Raw genomic sequence first — 7,954 nt, 5'->3', positions numbered from 1 at the left:
CTTCATTCTCCAACAAACACCCGCTTACCCTTCAAAATGCAGTTCAAACATCACTTACAATGAAATCTTCCTCTATAGCACATTAAGGCATTTTCTCCTTTCTGCTTCCATTACACCTTGTATAGGACTCACTCCTAATTTTTCCCTGTTTTACTGAAATTACTTGTTTAAACATGTGTTTCATCTCTTTGAGAGCTGAATTCTAATTTGAATTATCAGCATGTAGTATAATACTTAAGTAGGTGACTAATAAATGTTTGATAATGGAAGGAGTGAAGGAATGAATGAATGTAGCACTAAAAATAGTAAAAATTATCTACTCACCAATCTGTTAGGAAATTTTTTTTTTATTGTGTTATATTAGTCACCATACAGTACATCATTAGTTTTTGATGTAGTGTTCCATGATTCATCATTTGCATATAACATCCAGTGCTCCAAGCAATAAGTACCCTTCTTAACACCCATCACAGGGCTAACCCATCTCCCTACCCCTCTTCCCTCTGAAACCCTCAGACTGATTCTTGGAGTCCATAATCTCTCATGGTTCGCCTTCCCTTCTGATTCCCCCCCTTCATTTTTCCCTTCCTTTTCCTACTGTCCTCCATGCTATTCTTTATGTTCCACAAATAAGTGAAACCATATGATAATTGACCTTCTCTGCTTGACTTATTTCACTTAGCGTAACTCCCCCATTTCCAACCACATTGATGCAAAAGTTGAGTACGCATCTTTTCTGATGGCTGAGTAAGATTCCATTGTATGTATGGGCCGCATCATAATCCATTCATCTGTTGAAAGGTATCTTGGCTCTTTCCACAGTTTGGCTATTGTGTTAGGAATTTCTTCACTGCTCAAGTGTTAACATCTTCTTGCAGTCTAAATGATACATTTTATCTTTCTGGGAAAGCCACTGTGGCCTCTTTCTCGCTTTCACAGGAGTTCAGTCTATTCAGGTAAATTCTTGAGGAAACAAATTTTGTTTCATTAACTATGACAGCACAGCCCACATGCAACTGCCCCTGAACGCCTAGAGCAGATCCCATTGTCTCCTTCGCTCTTCTCAGCATAATCCAGGAGAACGCAAGTATGGAGTTCTGTTCAAGCATCAATCTTTCTAATAGTAACAAGTCTTTCCGCCAACACAACTGTTTCCTTTCTTTTTTAACAATGGCATATGGTTCATATGTTTACAGCAAATCTCTACAAAATACTTCTTTGTTTTTACAGAAAGATAGGCTGGGTTGTGAACTCCTAATCTGCACCTCACTTCCTACACATAAAAGCAGAGTCCTTGGAGCTGTACAAGCTGTGGTCATATTTGTAATGAAAGCACAGCAAAGGCAAATGGAAATTTATTTCAATGAGTTTACTGTAAGCACACTGTTTTTTTTTTAAATTGGTAGGTTTTAAAATTGGTATTGGTAGGTTTTAAATGCCTAATTATCTTCATATAAATGGCACCCTATCATCCTAGAAGTGTTGTACTCCTGCCCTGTGCTGTTTATTATTTTGCATTACAATTATCAGGCAAAGCAGAGAAGGTGACTTTAAGCAGCTCATTTAAAGTGCTTTTTTTCTTAAGTGTAAAATCTTTGGGAGGCTATTTACATAGATGTTTATCATTGGGTGTTAAAAATCAGTCCAATTATAAGTACACAAAAGTTTTTATTATGGGTTTAATTTTGAAATGTAAATGGCCATTGTAAAGTGCCTGTTGAAATTTTAATTTGTGCTTGTATTTTCGTCTATGGATTAACAAGCCATCCTGTATTGAAATTAATTATAGAGATACACAAAATGTTCAAAGATAACAGAACCTGTATGGCAAAACTGCCTAAAGGTATGCAATGCAATCCCCTCTTTGGAGTTGAACATTAGAGATGTTGCAAGAAAGTGCTTGTCTGCCGCCCAGACGACCAGAGACACTGTGCAGATAGGACTGCACTTTGAGCTCCGTTCTGTTGCCATGGCTATGATGGCCTTAATATTGTACGCTCACAGCAAGGTTGCAATTAGTATTTGGATTTAGAAGAGAAACATAATGATCTCATATTGAAGAAACACTTGTTTAATACTATTTTGGATCTAGGCGTCCTTTCAAACTGCTAACGAACAGCTCTGTTGGTCAGAAAAAAAAATTCACTCTGCCATTTTGTACCTGTGTCCTCAGTTTCTCCCAAACAAACTTCACCGGGAGGGAGAAGCTGCTGATCTTGCTGGCATGTCTCCACGTGCCCTCTGCTAGATTTCAAAAACATGCCTTGCCTACTTTGGAAGTTATAACGGAGTTTCCCAAGATTTGCTGTGCAGTGAACAGAGATGAAGCTGTACTGCCTTAATAATCAAATTGAAACACTTACTCGATATCCCCAAAAGAACAGCCAAGGTGTGCACCGTATGAATTTTAGGGTTTGCTCTATGCACAACCTAATGAAATATTGTTCTGGATCAGCAGTAATCATCTATTATGGGCATTTTCACTGTCATTTATAAAGTGTTTCGTTTCCTATCATTCACAGGTGAGGAGCTCATGAGTGGGCCCTGAGTGTGGGAGACGGAAAAGCTTAGCCATATAATAAATGAGGAGAAGGAACTGAGATAGGCAGGATGGTTGCCCGAGCTTCTCAGACTACAAACACCCCAGGATTCCAGTCACAGAGCACGGAGAGGAGGTCATGAGCTAAGAGCTCAAGTTGGGGCGAAAGGCACCAGACAAATGGGCAGAGGTTTCTCTGACAGCAGCTCAAACAGTGGAAGAGACAGAATTAAGGACACCAGTTTTGTTTCGTTACAAAAAAGAGGTTTTTAAAGACAGATTGACCTAAGATATGGAATAGCAACGCAAATATGTAGAAGACAAAATAACAACCTCATTTTCCATGCTAGAACCATAAACATCTCTAAGGCTTTCAGCTTCATTGAAGAGTCATAGCTTGTTTTATTGCACTTTACTTTATTGTACTTTGCAGGTATCGTGTTGTGTTATAAATCAAAGGTTTGTAGCAACCCTGCCTTGTGAGCAAGTTTTTCAGTGCCATTTGCTCAACAGCATTTTCTCACTTCATGTCTCTGTGTTACATTTTGGCAATTCTTGCAATATTTCAAACTTTTTCATTATTATTATGTTTGTTGGGGTGATCTGTGATCAGTGATCTGTGATGTTACTATTATAATTGTTCTGAGACCCCAAAAACCACACCCATAGAAGATACTTAACTTAATAAGTTGACTGCTCTACTGACAGACAGTTCCCCATCTCTCCCCCATCTTCCTTGGGCCTCCCTATTCCTTGAGACACAAGAATATTGAAATTAGGTCACGTAATAACCCTACAATGACCTCTAAGTATTCAAGCTAAAGGAAGAGTTGCACGACTCTCTATTTAAATCAAACACTAGAAATGATTAAGCTCAGTGAGAAAGGCATGTCAAAAGCCCAGACTGGCCAAAATGTAGGCTTCTTGCACCAAACAGTTAGCCAAGTTATGAATGCAAAGGAAAAGTTCTTGAGGGAAATTAGAAATGCTACATCATTGAACACATGAGTGATAAGAAAGCAAAACAGCTTATTACCGATATGAAGAAAGATTTAGAGTCTGCATAGAAGATCAAAGAAGCTAGAACATTACCTTAAACCAAAGCCTAACTCAGAATAAGGACCTAACACCCTTCAATTCTATGAAGGCTGAAAGAGGTAAAGAATCTGCAGAACAAAAGTTTGAAGCTAGCAGAGGCTGGTTCATGTGGTTTAAGGAAAGAAGCTGTCGCAATAACAGAAAAGTATAAAGTGAAAAAAAAAAGTGCAAGATGAAGCAGCAAATACTGATGTAGAAGCTATAGCAAGTTATCCAAAAGATTTTCAATGTAGACAGAACAACCTTCTATTGGAAGAAGATGCCAGCTTCGACTTTCAAAGCTAGAAAGCAGAAGTCAGTGTCTGGCTTCAAAGCTTCAAAGGACATGTGCCTCTCTTATTAGAAGCTAATGCAGTTGGTGACCCTAAGTTGAAGCTAGTACTCATTTACAATTCTGAAAATACTCGAGCCCTTGAGAACTATGCTAAATCTACTCTCCTATGCTCTATCATAGGAAGAAAAGAACCTGAGCGGCAGATAGCACATCTGTTTACAACACGGTTTACCAAGCATTTTAAGCCCACTATTGAGACCTACTTCTCAAAAGAAAAGATGCAAGTATGACTGCCCAGTAACAATGCACCTGGTCACCCAAGAGCTCTGATGGAGATGCCCAATGAGATGAATGTTTTTTTCATGCCTGATAACACAGCATCCACTTTGCAGCCCATAGATCAGGGGGTAATTTCAAACTTTAAGAATTATTATTATTTTTAAAGATTTTATTTTTATTTATTTGAAACAGAGAGAGATCACAAGTATGCAGAGAGGCAGGCATAGAGAAAGAGAGGAGAAAGCAGGCTCCCCACTGAGCAGAGAGCCCAATTTGGGCCTTGATCCCAGGACCCTGAGATCATGACTTGAGCCGAAGGCAGAGGCTTAACCCACTGAGCCACCCAGGTGCCCCTTTAAGAATTATTATTTACAAATTCATTTTCTAAGGCTATCGCTGCCATGAATAGTGATTCCTCTGATGGATATAGGCAAAGTAATACAAAAACCTGGAAAGGATTCACCACTCTAGATGCCATTAAGAACATTCCTGATTCATGGGAAGAGATCAAAATGCCAACCTTGACAGGAATTTGGAATTTGGAAGAATTCCAACCCTCATGGATGATTTGGAGAAGTTCAAGACTTCAGTGGAAGAAGTAACTTCAGGTGAGGTGGAAATAGCAAAGGCACCAGAATTAGAAGTGGAACCTGAAGAAGTAGAGCCTGTGCTGTGGCCGTCTCAGGACGAAACTTTAATGGATGAGAAGATGCTTCTTATGGATGAACAGAGTGGTTTCTTGAGAGGGAATCTACTCCTGGTGAAGATGCTATGCAGATTATTGAAAAGACAAGGAAGGATTTAGAATATTATATCAACCTATTTGCCAAAGCAGAGGCAGGGTTTGAAAGGATTGCTTTCAATCTTGGAAGAAGGTCTACTTTGAGTTAAATGCTATCAAACAGCATTCCTTGCTTACAGACAAGCTGTTTGTGAAAGGAAGAGTCTATCAATGCAGAAAACTTCACTGTTGTCTTATTTTAAGAAATCGCCACAGCCACTCCAACCTTCAGCAACCACCACCCTGATCAGTTCACAGCCATCAGCATCGAGGCAAGACTCTCCACAAGCAAAAAGTTTAGGACTCTGAAAGCTTAGATGATGGTTAGCATTTTTAAGCAATAAAGTACTTTTTAATTAAGCTATGTATACTGTCTTTTTAAAAAATTATGCTATTATACATTTAATAGACCACAGTATGGTGTAAACATAACTTTCATATGCACCATGAAGCCAAAAACTCATTTGACTCACTTTATTGCAATATTCACTTTATTATGGTGGTCTGGAAATGCCCACAATATCTCGAAGGTATGCCTATATTATAAAGGATTAAATCTGATCCTCTAATCTATTTATCTTCATAGAATTATATGATTAGGAATAGTTGTTATTATGATTTCACTTGCAAATAAGCTTTGGTAAACTACAGAATGCTCATGGATTTTCATAGACTCAGTATTGTTTGAATTCTGGTGATAAGCTCAAGACAGAGGTGAGGAGCTGTCCTATAGGGGAAGAATCAGAAAGAGATATGCTGGGGCCAGGCCATCTTAGGAGGGATAGTATTAAGAAGGCATTACGTAAAACTACTAAGCAGAAAGGGTTGAAAAAGATGAAAGTGAAGAGATAAAAGCAAGAGCCTGGAAGTGGAGTGAAGGAGGAAATAAGAGAAACAAAACAGATGAAAGTGTTACAAGGAAGAGCTGGAGGTCTACATAAAAGCTAGAAGTCTTATTGTGGTATAAAACAGGAGAAGGAAAATGATGATCCTACAATTTATTGAGTCATGTTAGGCCAATCTTGTATAAGTTTCCATATATCATCTCATTTAACCTCCCAACTGTGAGCAATAGCCATTTCCATATTGGAAAAGAAGCCTTTTATATTTTCATCATCAGCTCTAATTCTTTACAATAGTAATTTCAAAGATTCTCCATTGTCCCTCTCCAAATTTCCAGTCTCAACCTCCCCGCTCAAAATCAACAGAGGATCTGCCTTCCAGCCATAAAAGGAAAATAGCCAAGACATGAGAACTCCCTTAACTGCACAACTACAAAATCTAGATATTTAGCTGTTTTCATAGCCATTCTTTCTGCTTCTGTCTAGTTACAATAGAAGAGATGTTCTTAATATCTGAACTTTTTTTTCTCGACCCAAGCTCTGGATCCCATTCCTTCTTGTCTCTTTAACAGAACCCTTTCATCTACCTTCCTGCACTGTTGGTGGGAATGCAAACTAGAGCAGCCAACTCTGGAAAACAGTACAGAGGGTCCCCAAAAAGTTAACAATAGAACTACCCTATGATCCAGCAATCACACTGATAGGTATTTATCCAAATATAAAAATACTGATTCTGGAAAAAGAGAGAGAGAGAGAGAAAAAAAGACAAATCAAGAAACAGACTCAACTATAGAGAATGAACTGATGGTTCCCAGATGCGAGGGGGGGAGAAGGACGGGTTAAGTAGGTGATGGGGAGTAATGAGGGCACTTGCCATGATGAGCGCCAGGCGCTGTGTGGAAGGGCTGAATCATTAAATTGTACACCCGAAACTAATATTATACTTTATACTAACTAACTGAAATTTAAATAAAAACTTTAAAAAATATGAAAATAAAAATAAAAAACCCTTCTGTCTGCTTCCTCTAGGGCTTCTACCTTTCCCTTTTTGTAGTCTCCTTAATACTAGCTTTAAAACCAAAGAAAAATTCCTTTAGCCTATATCTCCTTCCACCTATTCTCTTTCTTTTCTTTCAAAGGCAAGTTTCTTGAAAGAATTATTTATGTGTATTCTCTTCATTTACTTACATTTCTTTTACTTATCAACTGACCACAACATGATTTTTTTCCTACCATGGTCCACTGACACTGTTTGTTCCAACAGAAACCTTCTAGTTATGAAATCTAATAGAAAGATTTTGGTCCCAAGTATATGGAAGCTTTTAATACCACTAGTTTTTGAAATAAGCTCTTATACTCTGTGATACCTCATTCTCCTAGTATATCTGTCTTCTGATACTTCTTAGTTTCCTTCACAGTTCTTTTCCTACCAGGCCCTTAAAGATCAATGTTCTTCTTGCTTCTGTTCTTAATCCTGTTCTCCCCATATGATCCTTGTGTTATCAACCTCTTATGGGGCTTCAGTGCGGATGTCTATGCTGACTGCCAATTTAGTGCCTCCATACTAAAACTCCTTCTTGCTCTTCAAGTCATAAGCCACCATCCTCTCTCATCTGGATGTTTGAAACATCCTCATTTCTATCTTCACTCCCAGTCTTGACCCCACCATCTTGCCATAGCCAGAATGATTATTTGAAAATGCAAATCTTACCATATTACCCACCCCCCAATTTTTTAATGGCTTCCCATTGTCCTTAAGATAGATCCAAACTTTTTGACATACCTTACAAATCCTTCATGATCACGTTCCCATAAAATGCTCCAGTCTTCTTTCTTTCCACTTTCCCCCTTTTGTTCAATATGGTGGTTTATTTGCATATACTGAAAAAAAAATGCTTGAATGTATTAATCAATGTTGCATAAGGTCTAAACGTTGCTAAAAGAGAAAGTATCTCACTTCAAAATTCATGCTTTGGAGTTTTAAATATGAGCTAGACTTCTTTTTATTTATGTCTTGGGGGAAATTTTTTAAAGTACCTAATCTGGACTGAACATATGGGAGGGGGTGGTTTATGAAGTACATTTTCTGGTTGTGATCAAATCTTTCTTTGATTTCAGGTCCTGCCACAAGAAAACGTTGG

This window comes from Neovison vison, chromosome 12 (assembly GCF_020171115.1).
Source record: "Neovison vison isolate M4711 chromosome 12, ASM_NN_V1, whole genome shotgun sequence".
NCBI classification, from domain to species: Eukaryota; Metazoa; Chordata; class Mammalia; order Carnivora; family Mustelidae; genus Neogale; species Neogale vison.
This window is presented reverse-complemented; position numbering follows the sequence as displayed.